This window comes from Siniperca chuatsi, linkage group LG10 (assembly GCF_020085105.1).
Source record: "Siniperca chuatsi isolate FFG_IHB_CAS linkage group LG10, ASM2008510v1, whole genome shotgun sequence".
In the NCBI taxonomy this organism is placed as follows: domain Eukaryota; kingdom Metazoa; phylum Chordata; class Actinopteri; order Centrarchiformes; family Sinipercidae; genus Siniperca; species Siniperca chuatsi.
Window position 1 is genome coordinate 2,886,386 of NC_058051.1, and position 12,436 is coordinate 2,898,821.

General features: G+C 37.8%; 1 long non-coding RNA gene across 2 annotated transcripts; it reads right to left on the bottom strand.

Moving 5' to 3' along the window:
* Window positions 1–7,949: 7,949 nt before the first annotated feature.
* LOC122883497 lies at window positions 7,950–11,944 on the bottom strand. 2 transcript variants are annotated; one of them, XR_006379647.1, is made up of 3 exons: window positions 11,865–11,944; window positions 11,017–11,173; window positions 7,950–8,459 (listed from the first exon to the last, which is right to left on the bottom strand). It is a non-coding gene; the product is annotated as an uncharacterized LOC122883497 (long non-coding RNA). The 2 variants fall into 2 exon arrangements; XR_006379648.1 differs by lacking the exon at window positions 11,865–11,944 and adding an exon at window positions 11,367–11,482.
* Window positions 11,945–12,436: the final 492 nt, after the last annotated feature.

Genomic DNA, 12,436 nt, shown 5'->3' on the forward strand with positions numbered 1-12,436 from the left:
CTGTAAATATGATTAGGACTGGTGCTCAAGCCTTTTGTCATACTTGGTTGCAGGTCGGCTATTCTGCCAACATATTTCACACAGGTCGCTACGCTTTGCAGGGAGCAATGACAGATCCCTGATGTAGATATAAATTCTATATTTACATTTATTCTCAATTAGATTGTTTATCTTTTCAATACATAAGTTCACTGAACTAAAATGGCAATATGTTTTCCCCATCTGACATCTAAACGTGGCTTAAATTTCAGCATTGTTTCACAATTTTGCAAAATGTTAAAATTGCAAGTGACAGGTGATTTTATCAATTTTACCTTCAATTGTTCATTTACCCTTATTCTAGAACCTATCTACATCCAGTTGGATAAACTTGTTTCTTTTGCCATGAGGAGCTGGATGTGCAAGCAATCCATTTCTAAGAAATTACAATCCTCTCCCTTGTCCCTCCCTGTCCACTCTATTGCATTCTGCCAAATGGAAATTTAAGAAGACAACTAACCAGTCCATATATCACTTCTGAGTGGGAGAATGCTTCCTTTAATGACCAGCTGCGGAATACAAGTGGCCGCATTTGAATTGGTTTATCACAGCAGACAATCACACACACACACTTGATGCTTTGAGAAGGTGGGAGAAGAGTTTTCTATTACATCCATCGAAACAGGGATACTAATCAAACCATTTGGTCCAACTGAAAAACAGCTTCTCACTCTTTATGTTGTTGTCTTTTGCATTATTTTTTCCATCGCTTTTCCTTTCTTCCCTGGGTTACCCTGTGGTCTCAAACTTATTTAATTTAGAATTTTAAGGTTTCACGGGCAAAAATGTGTATCATGTCACCATGCGTACATGTGCATCCTTGAGCACATGCTGGTATAAATACAAGAAGATGTACTACTAGAAAAATCTATAATTTGGTTTTAGGCAATGGCGGACTAGAATTTCTTTACATTTTAGTTGCTTGTTTTGCATGAGGAGAGCGGTGGAGAGAGGAAGAGGAGAGGAGAGAGGAGAGGTGAGTCCACTGCTTCCCACTTTTACCAACTCTTCTCATATCTGACCTTCAGCATAAATTCCACCTGGCTCTCTGGAAATCATCAGTACTGGGGGAAATTCCACAAATAAGGAAAAGTGGATCAAAGCTTTGGGGTCTGGGAAGAACCTGCTTTTTAGTTAGATAGGAGGAACCATAATCCCTCCATTCTTTGTCTGTCACTCGCATGGCTAGTCCTACTCACACAGCTCTGGGCAACACCTTAACACATTCCTGCACGGGTAAGCTGCTGTACAGTAGAGACCAGTGTTAGGCCTGCTGGTCAGAATGAATGGCATGAAAGTTTACAAAGCAGCCCTGCAGGCAGTAAGCACTGCACTGCCCTTTGTAGCCTGGCCAACACTGAGGCTTATGATGATGCATCGCAGCCTGCGAGGCTGAGCGAATGTTGTCAAATGTTGTTGTTGAACCGAATGACATTTTTTCAGTCGGTCTACTACTGGGTCTATACGATCTCAATTTACAGTCATCAGTTATTTTAAAAAAGCCAACTACTAACAGCAGGGTGAGAATACGCAAAATTCGCCACACCAAATCCACATATCGACGCCATTTGGAATGTTTTTTGGTACGGTTTGTGTTGTCATTAGTTGCACAAAAGATACGTTTCTGTAAATAGCCAACGTTAGAGTTCAGCATCAAACCGCATCTCTTTACTCGGCAAGAGTTGTTTCCAGTGGTGGAATACCACGCTACTATTTACTCTTGTTCTGGTTCTTTTTATATCGCTTCTTTTCTTTGCCATCTTTGATTTTCTGTGACACCAGGTGGCTGTACCTTCAACTTGACAAGCCTTTGGGGCAGCTCTACTTCTTCATCCTCTTATGTTGGACTGAGGGCAGACCGGATGATACAGTGACTCACTATCGTCTCTTTCGAGGCACAAGTGGAATTACAACACAGGACGGGCCGGGTCTAGCAGGTTAGCATGCTAATTGCAGTAGATATCTCTGCAACACAATACATAGAGGTCTTTGACATGACGTCAGAACTGTTACTTCACATTCTGATGATAAGCTTAGTTCATTTTTTAAATGTTTTAAACTACAATTCTGGCCAAATATTACACATTGTACCTTTAAGGAGAGGTTCATTAACAAAATCCTGAATCCTACATTTTCATCTAAGTGCCTGTGTGTCCTTCACAGGTTTGTTCCTCCTGCCCACAATATGTTCCCTCATCTAATAGCTTATCACATTACCAGATAATAATGTATGTATGTCAGTCTACAGTAATTACCCAATGTTTCCAAAAAACAAATGCATTCTGATTATATAAGCAGTGTGGAAGTTTTTGGTTTTGATTTAGATGCAAAGACTATGCAGCACAACTGAGGTGGGTGAATTAATGATCCTGTCATGCAGGATACTTAGAGCATCATAATTATGGATCCAGTCCAACTAGGCTGCCCATTTTGCCATAAATTGAATTTGGGGTGAGTAGACCCAGCAACATGCCATATTTCTTGATTTCCTTTTCATTTGCCTCACTAGCAGAGTGAATGAGCCATGACTCTCCTCCTTCTCCTCTTCTTCCTCCCGAGTAGAGTTCTTCTCTGTGAAGAAAACGACACAGCCTGGCAGAAAACTGCCTTGAAACACCCACAGAAAGAGATTAATTAATGCAGAAAAACAGAGAAAAGTGTGTGAGGAAGGAGTTAGAGAAATAAGCGGCATGCGGGAGGATATAGAGAGAGAAACAGGCGAAGTCTGTGAAAAAGGAAAGATAGATGGATAATCTGAAAGGGGGGAGAACCAGACAGAGAGAGAGAGAGAGAGAGAGAGATTTGGTCAAGCGTATGAACAGCATGTTACTGCCCAGTCACTGGAGGTAGGTAAACCAACACAGGAGGTATCCAAATCCAATCTCTGGGAATTTGCACAACAAATTGTTTTTAGAGCCAACACAGGAGCTTTGAGATGGCTTTCCCACAGGTTTTCATGAGGGAGCCGTCGCTCTCATTAGCTGCATTTGGACAGAGGAGAGAAAGCAGTCAGACAGAATGGCTGGGTCACGGGCAAAAGACTCTGTAACATTCCTTACTGTTCTTTATTTCAATTCACTTTTTGTTGGCCTACAAGGTTTCCACAAATTGACAAAACTAAAGGGTTGGAAAAATCTGCTACAGAATATAAAGACTATACAGAATAATGTTACAATTAACATATATCAAATATCTGTATTGATAAATTTGTACTGTACAAAATGGTTACTGCATTTTAATATGAATACAGTGTAAGAGCGATCCGGGCCCTTGTCGTTTACTTCACCCCCCATCTGTCACAGCTTTTGCAAGTTTTAGGTAAAATTGTATTTTACAGTGTTATTATTATTATTTTATTCATTTTTCTCCTTGTACACTGTATAAATTATTGTAGAATTTTGCTGTGAATGTAAAGACTGGGTGTTTCTGCAATGCTAATTCTAAAGTGTTAAATACAGACCTGGAGAAGCCTAAGCTAATGTTAGCAGTAGTCCTAGCAGCAAAGGGTGTGTAGATGTAGCATCAACAAAAAAACTGCTTGTGGCTACCACAGCCAACTACGATGTTGACTCTAACGTCACTCATGGCCCAACTGTTGGTCAAAGGAGCAAATGTTCTACTATCATTTCAAACAACTTCCTCTCATGTTCGTAGACTAGTAAACTCGCTAAATAAAGGTGGAAACCAACAACTGGATTGGAGCTAGGAACGCCTACGAGACAGCACAACAGCCAGTGACACAGCGATCAGCAAATTGCTGTATGCTTGTAGCCTACGGGGGAGAGTGATAGATAGGAAGAAAGTGTATTACGCTTGGCCCTCAGCACTCCAGGTGTATAAAAACAGTATCATAGGTGAATTTTGAGATGACGGAGATTCCGGTAGGCTAAATCCAAGCACTTTTAAGGACCCCTTTATTACACATTACATGAGGTCATTTCATTAATTGTTAAATTCTAAAGTAGTGCAGCTTTAAGCTCTATGTAATAACACAAGCGAATTTTCAAACTTACAAAAACATGAACAAAAAGAAAAAAACAGCTTTATCTCTGGAAGATTATGTAGCTACTATTCATTTGCCCACCCAAAATATCAGTAAGTACAGTATTACATTTCTTGTAAGACCTGACTGTGAAAAAGATGTATCATGAGCTGACAGATAAAGGAGTTTATCTGTAGAGTCAGAGTTGGCAGCCTATTGGTAGCAGAGAACTAAAGTGTCACATCTTCCAAGGACTTTTAATTTAAACATTTAAACATCTTAGAATTTCTTTCAGTCCAGAGGGTGAGACACTCATTTGTTCATGGTCATTTGTTTTACAGTCTGTGGCTATAATAGAACACTGTCAACAGAAAACCAACGTCACTGCAAGTCATGAATATTTTGTAAGAGATTTTCTTTCGTTTCCTTTTCACTCTTCCCCCTCTCCTAGTTCTTCTTTGTCTCAGCAAGTGCCATGTTGCTCATAGTTTCACCCGGAGGTTTCAGGAAGTCAAGTGCTTGCAACAACACAAGATACAGGAAGCTCATCTGTCCGGAGTAATTGATGTCTTTTACCTTGGCAGTGCTGCTGAATCCATTTTATTGATGCACACATTAAACAGCTCTAAACAAACAAATTAACAAAACACACACGTTTTGAAGTTTCAATAAAACAGTTTTGCACTTGGTCCTCATCTGAATTACACTCCAGTGGAAATCAGCATATGTCACCCCCACACAGAAGTTGGGTGATAAAGTTTCACAGAGCCATTCTCAATCAGTTTGTGCAGGGGCTTTGCATTCAAATCATTACATTCACACTGCATGTCTAAAAAAGCTTAGAGGTTCCATCAACCAGAGAGAAATTATGCAATTTGTAGTCAATACAGCCTCAAGACTCCCTTCAGTCAAACAGCAACTGGACCCAGACAAAAAGTGTGTGTAAGAATCCCAAATGAGGAAAGGCAACAAGTCTTCCAAATTAAAAATAATTCAAAAAAATACTTTGGGTCTTTTTTGCTAGCTGAGCAAGCACTAGCAAGCTAATCTGCTAGCATGTTTACTGCTGGCTGACCACTTATGATCTGTGTGAGCTAGCTTATTACAATGTTATCTAATAGACAACATTGACTCTGGGTTTGACGATATTGTTTTAAAAGTTTTTATTAAAACTGTTACAATGGACACATTTCAGTAGAAATCGATAAACGAAATTTTTTATCTTTATACTACGGTAGCATAGCTGTTATCTGATATTTCTCCAATCAGAGTTGGTGGAAGTCTTGGTGAGTACGACATGGCTGCAGACAAGATGGCAGACAACAACCATGGTCTAATCGTAGGAAATTACATTGCGACAACAGGCGAACAAGTGGTTCTTCGTCACTAAATGTATGCGTTACAAGAGGACGAAGAAGCAGACAGCGGCAGAATCTGGTGCCACTTTTAAAAAGGCAGCGCCTGTTATGGTGAATGCATGCAGGATTGTGTGCTTTCTTCACTGCTGCAAATGGAGTGATATTAGGAACAGGTGAAATACAAAGTTCAAGTTTTATTAATTGAAGCCAGGTTTAAAAACTTCCATTCTCTCGCTATGTTAATTTCTGTAACTTAAACTATTAATGTTCACGTGTGAAAATGTAGCTTAGGAAGGTTCAAGCCTGCTGTTTGTTAGTTACAGCTAATGCAGCTAGTTAACTGTAACGTTGAGGGTAATAAATTTGAGTCATTAGCTAAAGCTAACATTAGCTATAGTTAAGGGTTGGGGAAACATTGTGGTTTGTGTTAGCTAATGCTAACTGTAACATTGAGGGTAATGAATTTGAGTCATTAGCTAAAGCTAACATTAGCAATAGTTAAGGGTTGGGGAAACATTGTGGTTTGTGTTAGCTAATGCTAACTGTAACATTGAGGGTAATGAATTTGAGTCATTAGCTAAAGCTAACATTAGCTATAGTTAAGGGTTGGGGAAACATTGTGGTTTGTGTTAGCTAATGCTAACTGTAACGTTGAGGGTAATGAATCTGAGTCGTTCTTTAATCAGCAGCTGCAGCTTGAAACTCAAAATTTCCCCGTTTCTCTTTAGTAAGATAGTGTACGTATAAGAGGTGGATTAACTTTAAGAAGACCACAGTAACAGCGACTTTCATTGACTGTGACTGAATGCATGTTGGAGTGTGTGGGTGGACCTACAGTTTTAAATGAGTGAGGGCAAAACAGTTAGCAAATAGCAGCTCCTGAGGGAGCATACAGTACGGTGTGTGTGCAGTGAAGAAGTTTCCCTCTGTGTTCCCCAACCAGAGTCAGGAGGACGGAGCAGGTTGTTTCAGACTCAGCAGTTTGTTATACAAGCGTGTAAAATAATGGCACCATAATGTTCAAATACTGTCACTCCATAAAACATCCGGCAGATGGAATGAGATAACAAAAGCACATTTGTTTTTCAAATCTAATTCTAATATAAATTATTTTTATAGTCAAGGGATGTAAAATAAAAACAGTAAAACAAACACTGTGTTCTTAATTGCTGAATATGTGAATAAATGTTAGTCATAATCCATGATTTTCTGCTTATTGTTGAGAGCTCCACAGTGATGACGGAGAATCTTGTCCACAGGTGTATTAATAAGATACTGTTTCATTGATCATTACTGAGGTAAATGTGACAATTAATCAGGATATTGATTTCAGGTGATATCGCTCAGCACTTCATAATTTTCCATGTTAAAGTAATTATACAAAGTATTGTAAGTATTGTAGTATTGTAGAGTCCTGGAGACCTGCGAGGGTTTCAGCAGGTTTGAATCAGAATCAGCTTTATTGCCAAGTAGGTTTACACATACAAGGAATTTGCTACAAACAATAAACATAGTAGAAATATAAGAAATATAAAGCAAGTACTGCAGGCCAAGAATTGTAAATATAAAATATGACAATAAGATATTAAAGAATATGAAAAATTATTATAAGAAAATAAAGGACATGTGCAATATGACAGTTTGTGCAGGGATGTGCAATGTGCAAAAGTTTACAGTATGAATATATTGAGGCTGAAAAAGCCACGCTGCAACAAACGTTGACACTCAGTAGAAAACGGGAAACGATCAACAGTCTCCAGTGTGCAAGTCTTTACATTTTGTGGACTCCAAAAGTCATGTATTTCAGGCCAAACTGTTGCAAATTCAAATCCAACTTGTGGCACAGCAAGAACTGAGTTTGTAACATATATCAGTATGAATCTGTGCCAAAAGCTACACTGCAGTTCAAAGTACATCCATAAGTTTACCAAGTTGACTGCAATGAATTCCACCTGCAAAATATAGTTTTTTTATGCTACAGGGCACACTATTCATCCTTACATGTAAGCAAACAGGTTATACTGTAGGTTTAGTGTTTTTGTATAATAAACCAGACAAAATTGTATTTACATTTATTCTTTTGGCAGACTATTTAGTCCAAAGTCCAAGCCACAGTAGACTGAGGAGAAGCCTTTGAGAATACGTGCCACAAGGCTGCAGGTGCATGAAGTAACATATAACAAACTATTTAGAGTCAAAGTGATTTGTATGCTAATAGATTGGAAGTACCCCCTTTAGTTCAATACAATAAACGTCAAATTATTTGTAAAGTCTGCAGTTAAATCAGCTATTCAACTCAGCATTTTAAGTTACAATGATTAGATTTTCCAGTTTAATTTTGTGTTCTTTACCAGTCATTTAAGTCAAATATTTAAGTTGAGAAAACTCAAAATGTGTCTTGTTCACTAATAAACACACATTGCAGTACATTTATTACATACAAATTTATTAGACATAAGATACGAGCAATAAAACACACATGTAGCTTGTAGTTGACATATACATAAAAACATCTGATGTTCCATTTCCACCCTAAAAAATATATATTTATATATATTGTGTCAGGGCAGGCCAACTCTACACTTGGAAGCTGATTTTTTTTTATTTTGAATTTTGGATGTCAGCTCACCTCTACCCAGGTTCAGCATCACCTGTTGAATAAAGTTAAAAGGCAGTTCAGTTCATAAAGTGGATCTTATAAATTGGGGGAGGCACATTACCTGAGGTGGCTTCTTCACTTCATCCACGAACAGTGCCTTCCAGCCAGGTTTTGGACCACATCTTCCTGAGGGCAGAGGACTCCAACAGGTCTTTGAAGGCATTCTCATCATCAATATCCAAACAGTGTGAGAGACAAGGAAGAAAGGGCATTTGTATGTACTGCTCCCATTTTACTAGTCAACCATGATTTAATTGCACGATCTGACTGGAATCACTGAGCATTAAACATCTTAAAATGTAAAATACTGCAAATTAAAGTTACTCACAGAGCCACTCTTGAAGAAGTAGGCAGTACCTTCCACAAAAATTCCTGGAAGCCCCTCTGAGACAGGGCAGCTGATTTCTGCTGGCGCAGTAATCTACAAGGCAGAGAATACCACTGCTAGATTACAGCATTAAAAAAAGAAAAGCTGTGAAACACAGCCACAAAGAAAAGGTAGTGAGTGGTGACAGTGGCTTGTCTCAAGAAATCTCAGCAGAGATGTGCACATCCTGGGTCAGTTTTCTATAATACATAACTGAGTTGTAAAATATGATTACACATTTGGTAAGAATTAATTATATGGTAATAGCAGCGGAACAATATCCAGTACGCCAGTACTGACTGCCCTGTTGTGAGTGTGTAATGTTACATTTATGAAACAGCACTTTCTGAATTTTTTCTTTCCTCTACATTCATCAGGTTTAATAATAAAAACAGAAAAGACAAAAAAGATTAACAGACCCACTCTGTGGTTATCAGGCTTGTTATCAAAGCTACCCTGCCAGGTCCATTTATAAAGAACAATTAGGGATAATTGTTTGCAACAAGACTAATCAGTCAGTCAGTCAGTCTCTACAAATGTAGACATACGTGACATCAACGCACATGATTTGTGGTGTTAACATGGCAGCAATGAAAGCTGTCACCACAGGTTTTTGTAATCTGACACGTAGTCAATAACAACTTCCACCACCTGTCAGTCTGTGTTTGTTTGTGCTTTCTTACAGACTTTTTGTGCTTGTGTTTTCTCACACTGAACACGTATAAACACAAATTGGAAATGTTGAAACTGAAGCAAAGGAACAAAAGGGCTTGTGATCAATGTGTAAAAGAAAGACAAAGAAACGAGTAAAAAAAAGATCTAAGCTTCTTAAAATCTTAAAATTATGCATGCTCGAAACTCCTATTTACTATAGCATTACATTTGCCTGCTTGCTTTCTGTCAATTATACACAACAAACAAACAGCTTTTCTGATTGGAAAAAGTTTTTTTTTATAAAGTTGACTGTTGTCTGTCTGTTTATCCAGTATTTTCCATCCTCTACCTGCCCCCTAAAGATATAACTCCTACAGTTTCTCTGTTTTCATCAGTGTTGCACCATCTTGTCATTTTCTTGGCAAACCAAATCAATACATGTACTTGACAAAAGTTAAGCAAATAAAGTTATTTACTCTTGGTTGCGTACTTAGATAACCTGGAATCTTAGGCAGGCTCTCGCGTCGCTGCTGTAACAAAGGCGTTTGGTTCGTCTGCTCCGAGCAGACTACACGGTGGAGGGGAACCTCTGTCCAGAGGTCAGAGCCATCAGAAGAAAATTAGGTTTTCTTGACCCAGTCGGGACGTAGTCCAGGGAATATGAGGTTACAGTTACGGTTACAGGAAGTGATAGGAGGAGAGGTGCGACTGTTTATGTAATGGCTTACGTTTCATAGTAAAAGTTAAGGCACACAATGAATGAATTCATCTGTAGACTTCCAATTGTACCTACAGTTTTTACTTTGAAATTAAAGAGCTAAAGTATCATAATTACATCCACTGTGATTACAATATGTAAAATAAATAAATAAATAAACTTAAAAAGTCAGGTCTTCAGGAGTAATCATTATAGGCACTGTGTACGTCTTTTGGGCTGCCTCCAATGTTTTTGTAGCTCTATCTTCCATGTACTAAATTTACATACAGTACTATTAGGGATACAAACATTTTACCGTTAGTTCATTAGTTAATATTGTTGCATGAAGAATTCTCATCTGTCTCTGGCTCAGTTCATTCTGATCAATACAAAATCTGTCCTACTGTCCCCTAGAAATCTCATCCTTCCTAAAAACCCTTTCTATTGTGCATTTATCTGCCTGTATAGCATGGAGCGCTTGAGTCATATTTGAATACTGATTAATATTCATTGTGTTTACTATATTTTGATGTTTTTGGGACATTTATGTTATTTGTAACATGGCTATATGGAAATATATAGTGTTTTAAAGTAAATGTCCCAGTAAACAGTCAAAAAGTAAACAGTAAACATGCCCAAAATAGACTGCCTGAGTATGTCTTTATAAATTGTATCATAAATGTTGTATTTTAGTGTATTTTCATCACATTTACAATTACATTTGTAGTCAACCAGTAGGAGAATACATCCAGCTGCATTTTTAGCCACTGGATCCTTGTTATGATGGTTATATTTCCTTGAAATTTAGATTTCATACTAGGCGAGGATGAAAATCATTTTTTTTTTTTTTATTGGATATCCATTTACTCTGGAATGGTAATAGAAATAGGTTTACTTACAATACATTCATATTCTTTAGCTTATTATCCACCAAAGGAAACCAGATATATGCACATTAGGCCTTATGGTTGAGGAGCTATTGCTGATTCATTTCGGGGGTTATTTAGGATTTTTTTCCCCCTATAAATAGGGCTAGGGTATAAGAGGCTGGCCCTCCAGTACTGTTGGATGAACAGTCTTCCTTCCCACTCGATTTAGGAGTGCCGGCAACACACCACTATTACACAATTACCATTAAAAATGTGACAGTGAAGTCAATTTAAAAAGTTATTTTTGTTATTTCCTTTCTCCTGTTTACTTCACCCATGCTCCGCCATCACTTTAATCACTGTAATTACAAAAAAAACTAAAACTCTGTACCTGCAGACATAGCGTCGCCACCAAAATTAGAGGAGAAGTTAGAATCCATTCATTCCTTGCTGGCAAGCTTAAGGATCTCCTCGCTGTAGACAGAAACCCAGTTCTCTGCAAGCTTTGGTGAGGCCCCTACGTGGAGAATGCTGAAATCCTGGGAAATCTGTACAAATAGGTAAAAATAGGTAAACTGAGTGGTCTAATACTTCATTTCAACGCCACAAAGTATTTTTGATGTTGGGTAAAGTTGGTGAAACAGTTCCTCAAATTGTCTTTTAAAACTGTGTTCATAAGTTCTACAACTTGTCACCCTCAGTCAAAATTCATTCCTGCCACAATTTTTTTTTTTAAAGAACCTGGGTTCAAAGCAGTGTTCATTTCATCAACGAAAACTATGACGAAAAATATTGATATATCGATGAACTTTTTTGAAGAGACTAAAACTACAAGACTAAATTAATCTACAATCCACTGAGAATTAGACAAGAAGCAGCAACAAAACAGCTGTGACAAACTACAAAAACATGCACGCCGACATTTATGAAAAGCTATGCTAACGTAATATTACGTGCAGTGGATGTGGATGCAACATTGACAATTAATGTCAGTGGTCAACCATCTAAACCTTCCTCTAGATGTTCGCTAAAGAAATATCATTACATTATCTGACGTTTTAGCTGCTCGTCTCAAGCTTAACCCACACAGAAGGGCTGGGCGATATGGTTTCTAAATAATATCTCTATATTTTTAGGCTATGCTGCGATATACGATATATATCGCAATATTTTGCAATTTTTTCCAAAATAACATACCATAAATTCTCAAATAGTGGCTGAGGCCTTTATTTCTCTCACCTGCAGAAGCCAGAGGATACCAGGCCTTTATGTTGAAGCAGGCTTAGAGACAGGTCTTTTTTTTCTAATTCCCTCTGTTTGATAGTATATTAGATTATGTTTTAGTATGAAGCCTCCTTGTTTTTTGATCTGTTCCCGTTTTGCCATGTTAAAGTTACTGCATTATGCTGTTAATACCAACAATGCAGTTTTTTTAAATATATAATTTTAATAATTTCCAGAAAAAGTGATCAAATATCTACAACATCTATGTAAATAAGTAACTGCACCCATATATTGATTTAATAGCTTGTTGCATTGGCTTTGGGAGTGATAACTGAAAACAAATAGCACCTGTTATTTGGTATCTGACATTCATTCAGAGAAACTAGAAGGTTTTTGAGCATGAACCACTTCATCATTTCAACTAGGAACAGGACTTTGACGAGGCCTCTTCAAAAACAATTTTGTAGGAATTAAATAACAAAAGACATGATACTAAGCTTTACCTACATACACAAATCTTTGTTGACCTGACAGTGATTCATATTTTCTGACACATAAAAATATTGGTGTCCAGGACACCGTGAGTT